This window comes from Triturus cristatus, chromosome 8 (assembly GCF_964204655.1).
Source record: "Triturus cristatus chromosome 8, aTriCri1.1, whole genome shotgun sequence".
NCBI lineage: Eukaryota > Metazoa > Chordata > Amphibia > Caudata > Salamandridae > Triturus > Triturus cristatus.
Genome location: NC_140591.1, coordinates 33,868,498 through 33,883,941, shown reverse-complemented (window position 1 = coordinate 33,883,941; position 15,444 = coordinate 33,868,498).

Sequence of the window (15,444 nt, the reverse complement as noted above, 5' to 3'; positions counted from 1 at the left end):
AGTCCCCGTGTATTAGTCCCTCCCAGCCCTCATGTATCTCTCTCAGTCCCAGTGTATTAGTCCCCCCCAACCCTCATGTATCTCTCTCAGTCCCAGTGTATTAGTCCCTCCCAGCCCTCATGTATCTCTCTCAGTGCCCATGTATTAGTTCCTCGCAGCCCTCATTTATCTCTCTCAGTCCCCGTGTATTAGTCCCTCCCAGCCCTCATGTATCTCTCTCAGTCCCCGTGTATTAGTCCCTCCCAGTCCTCATGTATCTCTCTCAGTCCCCATGTATTAGTCCCTCCTAGCCCTCATGTATCTCTCTCAGTCCCCATGTATTAGTACCTCCCAGCCCACATGTATCTCTCTCAGTCCCCGTGTATTAACCCCTCCCGGCCCTCATGTATCTCTCTCAGTCCCCGTGTATTAGTCCCTCCCAAGCCTCATGTATCTCTTTCAGTGCCCGTGTATTAGTCCCTCCCAGCCCTCATGTATCTCTCTTAGTCCCTGATTATTAGTCCCTCCCAGCCCTCATGTATCTCTCTCAGTCCCTGTGTATTAGTCCCTCCCAGCCCTCATGTATCTCTCTCAGTCCCAGTGTATTAGTCCCCCCCAGCCCTCATGTATCTCTCTCAGTCCCCATGTATTAGTACCTCCCAGCCCTCATGTATCTCTCTCAATCCCCCTGTATTAGTCCCTCCCAGCCCTCATATATCTCTCTCAGTCCCAATGTATTAGTCCCTCCCAGCCCTCATGTATCTCTCTCAGTCCCCGTGTATTAGTCCCTCCCAGCCCTCATGTGTCTCTCTCAGTCCCTGTGTATTAGTCCCTCCCAGCCCTCATGTATCTCTCTCAGTCCCAGTGTATTAGTCCCTCCCAGCCCTCTTGTATCTCTCTCAGTCCCCGTGTATTAGTCCCTCCCAGCCCTCTTGTATCTCTCTCAGTCCCCGTGTATTAGTCCCTCCCAGCCCTCATGTATCTATCTCAGTCCCCATGTATTAGAACCTCCCAGCCCTCATGTATCTCTCTCTAATCCCCAAGTAAAAAGTCCCTTCCAGACCTCATGTATCTCTCTCAGTCCCCGTGTATAAGTCCCTCCCAGCCCTCATGTATCTCTCTCAGTCCCCGTGTATTAGTCCCTCCCAGCCCTCTTGTATCTCTCTCAGTCCCGGTGTATTAGTCCCTCCCAGCCCTCATGTACCTCTCTTAGTCCCCGTGTATTAGTCCCTCCCAGCCCTCATATATCTCTCTCAGTCCCCGTGTATTAGTCCCTCCCAGCCCTCATGTATCTCTCTCAGTGCCTGTGTATTAGTCCCTCCCAGCCCTCATGTATCTCTCTCAGTCCCCGTGTATTAGTCCCTCCCAGCCCTCATGTATCTCTCTCTAATCCCCATGTAAAAAGTCCCTCCCAGACCTCATGTATCTCTCTCAGTCCCCGTGTATAAGTCCCTCCCAGCCCTCATGTATCTCTCTCAGTCCCCGTGTATTAGTCCCTCCCAGCCCTCTTGTATCTCTCTCAGTCCCCGTGTATTAGTCCCTCCCAGTCCTCATGTATCTCTCTCAGTCCCCGTGTATTAGTCCCTCCCATCCCTAATGTATCTCTCTCAGTCCCCGTGGTATTAGTCCCTTCCAGCCCTCATGTATCTCTCTCAGTCCCCATGTATTAGTCCTTCCCAGTCCTCTTGTATCTCTCCCAGTCCCCATGTATTAGTCCCTCCCAGCCCTCATGTATCTCTCTCAGTCCCAGAGTATTAGTCCCTCCCTGCCCTTATGTATCTCTCTCAGTCCCTGTGTATTAGTACCTCCCAGCCTTCATGTATCTCTCTCAGTCCCCGTGTATTATTCCCTCCCAGGCCTCATATATCTCTCTCAGTCTCCGTGTATTAGTCCCTCCCAGCCCTCATGTATCCCTCTTAGGCCCCGTGTATTAGTCCCTCCCAGCCCTCATATATCTCTCTCAGTCCCTGTGTATTAGTCCCTCCCAGCCCTCATGTATCTCTCTCAGTCCCCGTGTATTAGTCCCTCCCAGCCCTCATGTATCTCTCTCAGTCCCCGTGTATAAGTTCCTCCCAGCCCTCATGTATCTCTCTCAGTCCCCGTGTATCAGTCCCTCCCAGCCCTCATGTATCTCTCTCAGTCCCCGTGTATTAGTCCCTCCCAGCCCCCATGTATCTCTCTCAGTCCCTGTGTATTAGTCCTCCCAGCCCTCATGTATATCTCTCAGTCCCCGTGTATTAGTCCCTCCCAGCCCTCATGTATCTCTCTCAGTCCCCGAGTATTAGTCCCTCCCAGGCCTCATGTATCTCTCTCAGTCCCTGTGTATTAGTCCCTTCCAGCCCTCATGTATCTCTCTTAGTCCCCGTGTATTAGTCCCTCCCAGCCCTCATGTATCTCTCTCAGTCCCCGTGTATTAGTCCCTCCCAGCCCTCATGTATCTATCTCAGTCCCCGTGTATTAGTCCCTCCCAGCCCTCATTTATCTCTCTCAGTCCGCGTGTATTAGTCCCTTCCAGCCCTCATGTATCTCTCTCAGTCCCTGTGTATTAGTTCTTCCCAGCCCTCATGTATCTCTCTCAGTCCCCGTGTATTAGTCCCTCCTATCCCTCATGTATCTCTCTCAGTCCCTGGGTATTAGTCCCTCCCAGCCCTCATGTATCTCTCTCAGTGGCTGTGTATTAGTCCCTCCTAGCCCTCCTGTATCTCTCTCAGTCCCAGTGTATTAGTCCCTCCTAACCCTCATGTATCTCTCTCAGTCCCAGTGTATTAGTCCCTCCCAGCCCTCATGTATCTCTCTCAGTGCCTGTGTATTAGTCCCTCCCAGCCCTCATGTATCTCTCTCAGTCCCCGAGTATTAGTCCCTCCCAGCCCTCATGTATCTCTCTTAGTCCCGTGTATTAGTCCCTCCCAGCCCTCATGTATCTCTCTCAGTCCCCGTGTATTAGTCCCTCCCAGCCCTCATGTATCTCTCTTAGTCCCCATATATTAGTCCCTCCCAACCCTCATGTATCTCTCTAAGTCGCAATGTATCAGTCCCTCCCAGCCCTCATGTATCTCTCTCAGTCCCCGTGTATTAGTCCCTCCCAGCCCTCATGTATCTCTCTCAGTCACCGTTTATTAGTCCCTCCCAGTCCTCATTTATCTCTCTCAGTCCGTGTGTATTAGTCCCTTCCAGCCCTCATGTATCTCTCTCAGTCCCCGTGTATTAGTCCTTCCCAGCCCTCATGTATCTCTCTCAGTCCCCTTGTATTAGTCCCTCCTAGCCCTCATGTATCTCTCTCAGTCCCTGTGTATTAGTCCCTCCCAGCCCTCATATATCTCTCTCAGTCCCTGTGTATTAGTTCCTCCCAGCCCTCATGTATCTCTCTCAGTGGCTGTGTATTAGTCCCTCCCAGCCCTCCTGTATCTCTCTCAGTCCACGTGTATTAGTCCCTCCCAACCCTCATGTATCTCTCTCAGTCCCAGTGTATTAGTCCCTCCCAGCCCTCATGTATCTCTCTCAGTGCCTGTGTATTAGTCCCTCCCAGCCCTCATGTATCTCTCTCAGTCCCCATGTATTAGTCCCTCCCAGCCCTCATGTATCTCTCTCAGTCCCCGTGTATTAGTCCCGCCCAGCCCTCATGTATCTCTCTCAGTCCCCATGTAGTAGTCACTTCTAGCCCTCATGTATCTCTCTCAGTCCCCGTATATTAGTCCCTCCCCGCCCTCATGTATCTCTCTCAGTCCCCATGTATTAGCCCCTCCCAACCCTCATGTATCTCTCTCAGTCCCCATGTATTAGTGTCTCCCAGCCCTCATGTATCTCGCTCAGTCCCGGTGTATTAGTCCCTCCCAGCCCTCATGTATCTCTCTCAGTCCCTATGTATTAGTCCCTCCCAGCCCTCCTGTATCTCTCTCAGTCCCCGTGTATTAGTCCCTCCCAACCCTCATGTATCTCTCGCAGTCCCAGTGTATTAGTCCCTCCCAGCCCTCATGTATCTCTCTCAGTGCCTGTGTATTAGTCCCTCCCAGCCCTCATGTATCTCTCTCAGTCCCCATGTATTAGTCCCTCCCAGCCCTCTTGTATCTCTCTCAGTCCCCGTGTATTAGTCCCTTCTAGCCCTCATGTATCTCTCTCAGTCCCCGTGTATTAGTCCCTCCCCGCCCTCATGTATCTCTCTCAGTCCCCATGTATTAGCCCCTCCCAACCTTCATGTATCTCTCTCAGTCCCCATGTATTAGTCCCTCCCAGCCCTCATGTATCTCGCTCAGTCCCCGTGTATTAGTCCCTCCCAGACCTCATGTATCTCTCTCAGTCCCTATGTATTAGTCCCTCCCAGCCCTCATGTATCTATCTCATTGTCTGTTAATTAGTACCTCCCAGCCCTCATGTATCTCTCTCAGTCCCCGTGTATTAGTCCCTCCCAACTCTCATGATTCTCTCTCAGTCCCAGTGTATTAGTCCCTCCCAGCCCTCATGTATCTCTCTCAGTGCCTGTGTATTAGTCCCTCCCAGCCCTCATGTATCGCTCTCAGTCCCCTTGTATTAATCCCTCCCAGCCCTCCTGTATCTCTCTCAGTCCCCGTTTATTAGTCCCTCCCAACTCTCATGTATCTCTCTCAGTCCCTATGTATTAGTCCCTCCCAGCCCTCATGTATCTCTCTCAGTCCCCGTGTATTAGTCCCTCCCAGCCCTCTTGTATCTCTCTCAGTCCCCGTGTATTAGTCCCTCCCAGTCCTCATGTAGCTCTCTCAGTCCCCGTGTATTAGTCCCTCCCATCCCTAATGTATCTCTCTCAGTCCCCGTGTATTAGTCCCTTCCAGCCCTCATGTATCTCTCTCAGTCCCCATGTATTAGTCCTTCCCAGTCCTCTTGTATCTCTCCCAGTCCCCATGTATTAGTCCCTCCCAGCCCTCATGTATCTCTCTCAGTCCCAGAGTATTAGTCCCTCCCTGCCCTTATGTATCTCTCTCAGTCCCTGTGTATTAGTACCTCCCAGCCTTCATGTATCTCTCTCAGTCCCCGTGTATTATTCCCTCCCAGGCCTCATATATCTCTCTCAGTCTCCGTGTATTAGTCCCTCCCAGCCCTCATGTATCCCTCTTAGGCCCCGTGTATTAGTCCCTCCCAGCCCTCATATATCTCTCTCAGTCCCTGTGTATTAGTCCCTCCCAGCCCTCATGTATCTCTCTCAGTCCCCGTGTATTAGTCCCTTCCAGCCTTCATGTATCTCTCTCAGTCCCCGTGTATAAGTTCCTCCCAGCCCTCATGTATCTCTCTCAGTCCCCGTGTATCAGTCCCTCCCAGCCCTCATGTATCTCTCTCAGTCCCCGTGTATTAGTCCCTCCCAGCCCCCATGTATCTCTCTCAGTCCCTGTGTATTAGTCCTCCCAGCCCTCATGTATATCTCTCAGTCCCCGTGTATTAGTCCCTCCCAGCCCTCATGTATCTCTCTCAGTCCCCGAGTATTAGTCCCTCCCAGGCCTCATGTATCTCTCTCAGTCCCTGTGTATTAGTCCCTTCCAGCCCTCATGTATCTCTCTTAGTCCCCGTGTATTAGTCCCTCCCAGCCCTCATGTATCTCTCTCAGTCCCCGTGTATTAGTCCCTCCCAGCCCTCATGTATCTATCTCAGTCCCCGTGTATTAGTCCCTCCCAGCCCTCATTTATCTCTCTCAGTCCGCGTGTATTAGTCCCTTCCAGCCCTCATGTATCTCTCTCAGTCCCTGTGTATTAGTTCTTCCCAGCCCTCATGTATCTCTCTCAGTCCCCGTGTATTAGTCCCTCCTATCCCTCATGTATCTCTCTCAGTCCCTGGGTATTAGTCCCTCCCAGCCCTCATGTATCTCTCTCAGTGGCTGTGTATTAGTCCCTCCTAGCCCTCCTGTATCTCTCTCAGTCCCAGTGTATTAGTCCCTCCCAACCCTCATGTATCTCTCTCAGTCCCAGTGTATTAGTCCCTCCCAGCCCTCATGTATCTCTCTCAGTGCCTGTGTATTAGTCCCTCCCAGCCCTCATGTATCTCTCTCAGTCCCCGAGTATTAGTCCCTCCCAGCCCTCATGTATCTCTCTCAGTCCCTGTGTATTAGTCCCTCCCAGCCCTCATGTATCTCTCTTAGTCCCGTGTATTAGTCCCTCCCAGCCCTCATGTATCTCTCTCAGTCCCCGTGTATTAGTCCCTCCCAGCCCTCATGTATCTCTCTTAGTCCCCATATATTAGTCCCTCCCAACCCTCATGTATCTCTCTAAGTCGCAATGTATCAGTCCCTCCCAGCCCTCATGTATCTCTCTCAGTCCCTGTGTATTAGTCCCTCCCAGCCCTCATGTATCTCTCTCAGTCACCGTGTATTAGTCCCTCCCAGTCCTCATTTATCTCTCTCAGTCCGTGTGTATTAGTCCCTTCCAGCCCTCATGTATCTCTCTCAGTCCCCGTGTATTAGTCCTTCCCAGCCCTCATGTATCTCTCTCAGTCCCCTTGTATTAGTCCCTCCTAGCCCTCATGTATCTCTCTCAGTCCCTGTGTATTAGTCCCTCCCAGCCCTCATATATCTCTCTCAGTCCCTGTGTATTAGTTCCTCCCAGCCCTCATGTATCTCTCTCAGTGGCTGTGTATTAGTCCCTCCCAGCCCTCCTGTATCTCTCTCAGTCCACGTGTATTAGTCCCTCCCAACCCTCATGTATCTCTCTCAGTCCCAGTGTATTAGTCCCTCCCAGCCCTCATGTATCTCTCTCAGTGCCTGTGTATTAGTCCCTCCCAGCCCTCATGTATCTCTCTCAGTCCCCATGTATTAGTCCCTCCCAGCCCTCATGTATCTCTCTCAGTCCCCGTGTATTAGTCCCGCCCAGCCCTCATGTATCTCTCTCAGTCCCCATGTATTAGTCCCTTCTAGCCCTCATGTATCTCTCTCAGTCCCCGTATATTAGTCCCTCCCCGCCCTCATGTATCTCTCTCAGTCCCCATGTATTAGCCCCTCCCAACCCTCATGTATCTCTCTCAGTCCCCATGTATTAGTCTCTCCCAGCCCTCATGTATCTCGCTCAGTCCCGGTGTATTAGTCCCTCCCAGCCCTCATGTATCTCTCTCAGTCCCTATGTATTAGTCCCTCCCAGCCCTCCTGTATCTCTCTCAGTCCCCGTGTATTAGTCCCTCCCAACCCTCATGTATCTCTCGCAGTCCCAGTGTATTAGTCCCTCCCAGCCCTCATGTATCTCTCTCAGTGCCTGTGTATTAGTCCCTCCCAGCCCTCATGTATCTCTCTCAGTCCCCATGTATTAGTCCCTCCCAGCCCTCTTGTATCTCTCTCAGTCCCCGTGTATTAGTCCCTTCTAGCCCTCATGTATCTCTCTCAGTCCCCGTGTATTAGTCCCTCCCCGCCCTCATGTATTTCTCTCAGTCCCCATGTATTAGCCCCCCCCAACCTTCATGTATCTCTCTCAGTCCCCATGTATTAGTCCCTCCCAGCCCTCATGTATCTCGCTCAGTCCCCGTGTATTAGTCCCTCCCAGACCTCATGTATCTCTCTCAGTCCCTATGTATTAGTCCCTCCCAGCCCTCATGTATCTATCTCATTGTCTGTTAATTAGTACCTCCCAGCCCTCATGTATCTCTCTCAGTCCCCGTGTATTCGTCCCTCCCAACTCTCATGTATCTCTCTCAGTCCCAGTGTATTAGTCCCTCCCAGCCCTCATGTATCTCTCTCAGTGCCTGTGTATTAGTCCCTCCCAGCCCTAATGTATCGCTCCCAGTCCCCTTGTATTAATCCCTCCCAGCCCTCCTGTATCTCTCTCAGTCCCCGTTTATTAGTCCCTCCCAACTCTCATGTATCTCTCTCAGTCCCTATGTATTAGTCCCTCCCAGCCCTCATGTATCTCTCTCAGTCCCCGTGTAGTAGTACCTCCCAACCCTCATGTATCTCTCTCAGTCCCAGTGTATTAGTCCATCCCAGCCCTCATGTATCTCTCTCAGTGCCTGTGTATTAGTCCCTCCCAGCCCTCATGTATCTCTCTCATTCCCCATGTATTAGTCCCTCCCAGCCCTCATGTATCTCTCTCAGTCCCCATGTATTAGTCCCTTCTAGCCCTCATGTATCTCTCTCAGTCCCCATGTATTAGTCCCTCCCCGCCCTCATGTATCTCTCTCAGTCCCCATCTACTAGCCCCTCCCAACCCTCATGTATCTCTCTCAGTCCCCATGTATTAGTCCCTCCCAGCCCTCATGTATCTCGCTCAGTCCCCGTGTATTAGTCCCTCCCAGCCCTCATGTATCTCTCTCAGTCCCTATGTATTAGTCCCTCCCAGCCCTCCTGTATCTCTCTCAGTCCCCGTGTATTAGTCTCTCCCAACCCTCATGTATCTCTCTCAGTCCCAGTGTATTAGTCCCTTCCAGCCCTCATGTATCTCTCTCAGTGCCTGTGTATTAGTCCCTTCCAGCCCTCGTGTGTCTCTCTCAGTCCCCATGTATTAGTCCCTCCCAGCCCTCATGTATCTCTCTCAGTCCCCGTGTATTAGTCCCTTCTAGCCCTCATGTATCTCTCTCAGTCCCCGTGTATTTGTCCCTCCCCGCCCTCATGTATCTCTCTCAGTCCCCATGTATTAGCCCCTCCCAACCCTCATGTATCTCTCTCAGTCCCCATGTATTAGTCCCTCCCAGCCCTCATGTATCTCGCTCAGTCCCCGTGTATTAGTCCCTCCCAGCCCTCATGTATCTCTCTCAGTCCCTATGTATTAGTCCCTCCCAGCCCTCATGTATCTCTCTCATTGTCTGTTAATTAGTACCTCCCAGCCCTCATGTATCTCTCTCAGTCCCCTTGTATTAGACCCTCCCAGCAATCCTGTATCTCTCTCAGTCCCCGTGTATTAGTCTCTCGCAACCCTCATGTATCTCTCGCAGTCCCAGTGTATTAGTCCCTCCCAGCCCTCATGTATCTCTCTCAGTGCCTGTGTATTAGTCCCTCCCAGCCCTCATGTATCTCTCTCAGTCCCCATGTATTAGTCCCTCGCAGCCCTCATTTATCTCTCTCAGTCCCCGTGTATTAGTCCCTCCCAGCCCTCATGAATCTCTCTCAGTCCCCGTGCATTAGTCCCTCCCAACCCTCATGTATCTCTCTCAGTGCCTGTGTATTAGTCCCTCCCAGCCCTCATGTATCTCTCTCAGTCCCCTTGTATTAGTCCCTCCCAGCCATCCTGTATCTCTCTCAGTCCCCGTGTATTAGTCCCTCGCAACCCTCATGAATCTCTCCCAGTCCCAGTGTATTAGTCCCTCCCAGCGCTCATGTATCTCTCTCAGTGCCTGTGTATTAGTCCCTCCCAGCCCTCATGTATCTCTCTCAGTCCCCATGTATTAGTCCCTCGCAGCCCTCATTTATCTCTCTCAGTCCCCGTGTATTAGTCCCTCCCAGCCCTCATGAATCTCTCTCAGTCCCCGTGTATTAGTACCTCCCAGCCCTCATGTATCTCTCTCAGTCCCCGTGTATTAGTCCCTCCCAGCCCTCATGTATCTCTCTCAGTCCCCGTGTATTAGTCCCTCCCAGTCCTCATGTATCTCTCTCAGTCCCCATGTATTAGTCCCTCCTAGCCCTCATGTATCTCTCTCAGTCCCCATGTATTAGTACCTCCCAGCCCACATGTATCTCTCTCAGTCCCCGTGTATTAAGCCCTCCCGGCCCTCATGTATCTCTCTCAGTCCCCGTGTATTAGTCCCTCCCAAGCCTCATGTATCTCTTTCAGTGCCCGTGTATTAGTCCCACCCAGCCCTCATGTATCTCTCTTAGTCCCTGATTATTAGTCCCTCCCAGCCCTCATGTATCTCTCTCAGTCCCCGTGTATTAGTCCCTCCCAGCCCTCATGTATCTCTCTCAGTCCCAGTGTATTAGTCCCCCCAGCCCTCATGCATCTCTCTCAGTCCCCATGTATTAGTACCTCCCAGCCCTCATGTATCTCTCTCAATCCCCCTGTATTAGTCCCTCCCAGCCCTCATATATCTCTCTCAGTCCTGATGTATTAGTCCCTCCCAGCCCTCATGTATCTCTCTCAGTCCCCGTGTATTAGTCCCTCCCAGCCCTCATGTATCTCTCTCAGTCCGCTTGTATTAGTCCCTCCCTGCCCTCATGTATCTATCTCAGTCCCCGTGTATTAGAACCTCCCAGCCCTCATGTATCTCTCTCTAATCCCCAAGTAAAAAGTCCCTTCCAGACCTCATGTATCTCTCTCAGTCCCCGTGTATAAGTCCCTCCCAGCCCTCATGTATCTCTCTCAGTCCCTGTGTATTAGTCCCTCCCAGTCCTCTTGTATCTCTCTCAGTCCCCGTGTATTAGTCCCTCCCAGCCCTCATGTACCTCTCTTAGTCCCCTTGTATTAGTCCCTCCCAGCCCTCATATATCTCTCTCAGTCCCCGTGTATTAGTCCCTCCCAGCCCTCATGTATCTCTCTCAGTGCCTGTGTATTAGTCCCTCCCAGCCCTCATGTATCTCTCTCAGTCCCCGTGTATTAGTCCCTCCCAGCCCTCATGTATCTCTCTCAGTGCCTGTGTATTAGTCCCTCCCAGCCCTCATGTATCTCTCTCAGTCCCCGTGTATTAGTCCCTCCCAGCCCTCATGTATCTCTCTCTAATCCCCATGTAAAAAGTCCCTCCCAGACCTCATGTATCTCTCTCAGTCCCCGTGTATAAGTCCCTCCCAGCCCTCATGTATCTCTCTCAGTCCCCGTGTATTAGTCCCTCCCAGCCATCTTGTATCTCTCTCAGTCCCCGTGTATTAGTCCCTCCCAGCCCCCATGTATCTCTCTTAGTCCCCATATATTAGTCCCTCCCAACCCTCATGTATCTCTCTAAGTCGCAATGTATCAGTCCCTCCCAGCCCTCTCTCTCAGTCCCCGTGTATTAGTCCCTCCCAGCCCTCATGTATCTCTCTCAGTCCCCGTGTATTAGTCCCTCCCAGTCCTCATTTATCTCTCTCAGTCCGTGTGTATTAGTCCCTTCCAGCCCTCATGTATCTCTCTCAGTCCCCGTGTATTAGTCCTTCCCAGCCCTCATGTATCTCTCTCAGTCCCCTTGTATTAGTCCCTCCTAGCCCTCATGTATCTCTCTCAGTCCCTGTGTATTAGTCCCTCCCAGCCCTCATATATTTCTCTCAGTCCCTGTGTATTAGTTCCTCCCAGCCCTCATGTATCTCTCTCAGTGGCTGTGTATTAGTCCCTCTGTGGTAAATATTCTTTTTTACCTTGACTGAATTTCATGCGGAATCTAAAATAAAGTAAAATAGCTCAGAATAACAAGAGGCAGAATCCGTGGTATAAGAGATTTTCTGAATGGGCTTTATTCCAAAATGGCCGACTCGAGTGGCGGCCTTCAGGTTCCGTCACCACGAGGGTTCAGGAAGTGAAGTACAATACTTTATTGACAAGAAGTAACTTTTATAGTTCATACATTACAATGAAATGAATGCAAGAGGCGTAACAATTGATAAGAGAGATGACATAGTGGTACGTAATCGAAACTAGGCGTAATAAGGAGCAGAAAGAAACATGATTGGCTCTGATTATCATGCATAGGTGGATCTATAAGATAATACTTAACATAGATGCGCGCGCAGCAGCATGACGTGTGATTGACGTGCAACTAGGGGGTGAAGGGGACTTGACATTTAGCTCTACATGTGGAGACGAGAAGTCTGGGGGGTCAAGTCAACCTAATCCCAAATCATATCTAACATCCTATGTTTAGAGAACTATGTTATCCACAAGAAAAGACTCTCGGACAGAATCTATTCTATACTGACTGTGTGTGCGTGTACAAGCGTCTAAGTGTCTATATGAGATGCGAGGGGCAGAAAACTTTCCATGGCAACAGGGCTATGAATTACTTGCAGGAGGACGGAAAGGCCGAGTCCTTTGCTTGTGAGCTTAGAGGAAATGTTTACCTAAATCACTGGACAGGAATGCATCGGCTGAAGAGCAAAGTAGATAATTCGAAGGTGAAATACAGCTTCTTGGCAGGCAGGCAAAACTGGCCGAGGCAGGCACCGTTAGCTGCACAGGGAGTAGGACAAAGTTCATGGATACAGATGCGAGCTCAAGCTGAAGCTGTCAGAGGCAGAGAGCAGGGAAAGGCTTGAGGACAGAATCGGGCCTACTCGCCTGAACTGTAAAAATGGAGTAACTGAGCCATATAAAGTCGGTGGCCTTTCATACTTAGGAAGCGAATATCCAGCCCATTGATGGCGGATCTGACAGAGAACATGTTGACGGTGGACGCACATATGTTTGCGTTTTGGAAACTGGAACTGGAGGGGACATACATGTACTTGTGACATGCACATAGAACCGTTGGGGTCCAAGATAGGGGACATAACTGATCAGGAAAATCCACATTTCCACATTCCCTCCTTGTCCCCTACTTGCCCTTCAAGAGATATCAATCTTCATCATTCCATCGATTTGCTCATGGAGCATCATTTCTTCTTCCTTCTTCTTTCGGCATTTTGAACGAGAACCTTGATATGGAATGCATGATGTGGCACACAGACCACAAATCGCTGGTCCACATTGCAGGCATAAACAACAACTGAAGAGCATAAGAAGGCCAATACCTAGGAAGGATAGAACTCTCCATCCCCAGGCTGATATCACACTCCAAAACCACCCGGACCACGTCCAAGTGCCTGGATTTTCGTGTATCTGGCTCACAATCTTATGAAGGCGTGTTATAGCTTTATATACAGATGGCGAATTTTCTGGTATGAATATGCAGCAGCTGGATCCGATGACCCTGCAAGCTCCGCCCCTATCGGCCAGGATGACGTCAAGGACAAGACGATTCTGGAGAACAACAATTCTCATTACTGATTGTTCCTCTGTCAGATTGCCTAGGGCGGCTATAGTCTCGTTTACTACAGCTTCGAGAGTCTTGGTTAGTTTACGTATCAGCTTACTATTAGATATTGTACCTATATAGGGAAAGATACCTTTATTGAAATCTACATACTTGTCCCATGCCGTCTCAGTATAATCGACAACTGGGAGATCTCTTCGCTCTCTATTGTGTACTAAATGAACATTCCGATAATAATCAGGTGGAGCTAGGAAAACAGGTGGCAGAAGGAATGCTATGTAACAGGTACCATCCCAATCTAGAGGCAGACGCATATATGCCGTCTGACCACATATAAAGTAAGAATGGCGAGAAGCTCTAAATGAAGATTTACCTTGATCACTATATTCTACTGTAGTAACGCATTGGCTATGGCCCATATGTATGGAACCAACTTTTCTTACACATAATTCACCCTTAACTGAAAATACTGACATAGTGGGCAGAATTAGTTCAACTTCGGATTTGACATTCAGAATCATAAGATTAGGTGTAAAATTACCTAATTTATACACTTCATTTTCTAGATCAGTTCCTGTTCTACTGGGGCGACCCTCCTTATTAGGATGACAGACTTTGAATAAAACTAGATTCAGATTTCCCCATATCCAATGTTGTTGATAAACTGCTGTGTCTGGGTCTATGGAATTTAGTAAACTAAACCATGCTCCACAGGAGCCATTGTGTGTGAACGGATGTGGAAAGAAAGGCAGAACTCCTTTGTTATTCTGATAGGGAGGGAGTCGGCCACACACCCAACAATTGGTGGCATTACTAGTCTGATGGGAATGATGTAACATACTAATGAAAGTGTTATTGCGCAGCGCAAGTCTATAAGATAATTCATGTGGCGGTAGGTCGCTAAAAGAATGTTCAGCAGCAACATTATAAACATGTCTAGAAATAGGATGATATATGTGCAAAATCACACTCGTAATAATTATTAAAACACTCAATAAAAACAAAATTAATAATGTCCTTATACAGTAGCTACGCAGTGATTTACAATACGCCTGTCGTTTCAACATTTCTCGGGTATTTTCTCTACTCAGGTCCAAGGGATACATGTCGGAGACAATTCAACCGCTTCACCTTGGAGAGGACTTAAACAATCAAATTGCTCGACTGCTTGGGCCTAAGCTTTAATTTATAGCACTGAGAGTCATTCTGTTCAACAAAAGGAAGTTTTGAATCAGTCTGTGAGGGAGTGCAGGGCACAGTGTCTATATCCGAGGATAGTCCATGAAATTTCTTAATATGGCTGGAGTGTATCCAGCCCTTGCGGCCCTCAACTTTCACGGCTGTTCTTGTGGTCAGCAGGACTAGCTTCGGTGCTTTCCACCTGGGCTCCAACTGGGTCTTCCGATCAAAATTTCTCACAAACACCAGATCCCCCGGAGCAACGTCATGGGGTTTCACCTCAGTGTTGTCAGGAAAAGCTGCAGTTACCTGTGAACGACAAGATTGTAGTGCAGACATCAAGGAAGCCAAGTAATCTGTCAGCATGTTACAATTAACATCAGTTATTTTACGTGGTATAGGCGTCCCCCACATATTTGGTGGTCTTCCGAAGATCACCTCATACGGGGATAGCCCTGTTCGAGAGTGTGCTACCATTCTTATGTAAAATAGTGCAACTGGTAATGCTACTATCCAGTCAACACCTTTCTCCTTACATATTTTAGACAATCTGATTTTCAAAATTTGATTATGTCGTTCCACGAGACCTGCTGCCTCGGGGTGTCGGACACAGTGGAATTTCCACTGATATCCCAACAAAAGTGAGACATGTTTCATTAATTCGGATGAGAAAGGCTGGCCGTTATCTGAATATACAACACGTGGTAAACCGTACCGCGGGAAGAATTCTCGAACTAACTGTTTGGCAGTAGTCGGGGCCGTGTAATCTGATACTGGGTACGCCTCAGTCCATCGGGAGAGGGCGCAGACAACTACCAGAACATATTTGAATCCTCGACATCGTTCCATCTGGATATAATCCATTTGGAGCACTTCAAAAGGATGATCAGGAGTCTGGAATCCACCCTGTTCTACGGGAACACTTTTTCCTGGGTTGAACTGACAACATATCATACAGGTACGGACTTTTTGTTTAGCTGCTGCTCGTAAATGTTTGTTGAACCAAATGTGTTGAATGCTATCTAGCATAGCTTTCTCTCCTAAATGCGCTGGGCTGTGAATTGTAGCTATAATGGCCTGGACCATAGAGTCAGGAAGAAACCATACAGATTTCTCCTTCGTCATCCATCCCTGATCTGTCTGGATCCCTCCTAGTTCAGTCCATTTCTTTAATTCCTCTGCAGTAGCATGTGTCTGTATGTCAATTACGTCAAGTGCGGGATCCTTAATTGTCATACACTGTGTTGGTGTCTGAACTATTGGCTTTGTCATGTCTAATGTGCGATTCTGAGCAGTCTGTTTAGCTGTTCTGTCAGCTAAATCATTGCCTTGAGAAATGATATCAGTAACCTTCGTGTGTGCTTTACATTTCATAATCGATATGGCAGTTGGTAGATGTATTGCATCTAACAAGGCATGAATGAGGGTTCCGTGCTGAATGTGGGCACCATGGGAGGTTAAATAACCTCTCTCTCGCCACAG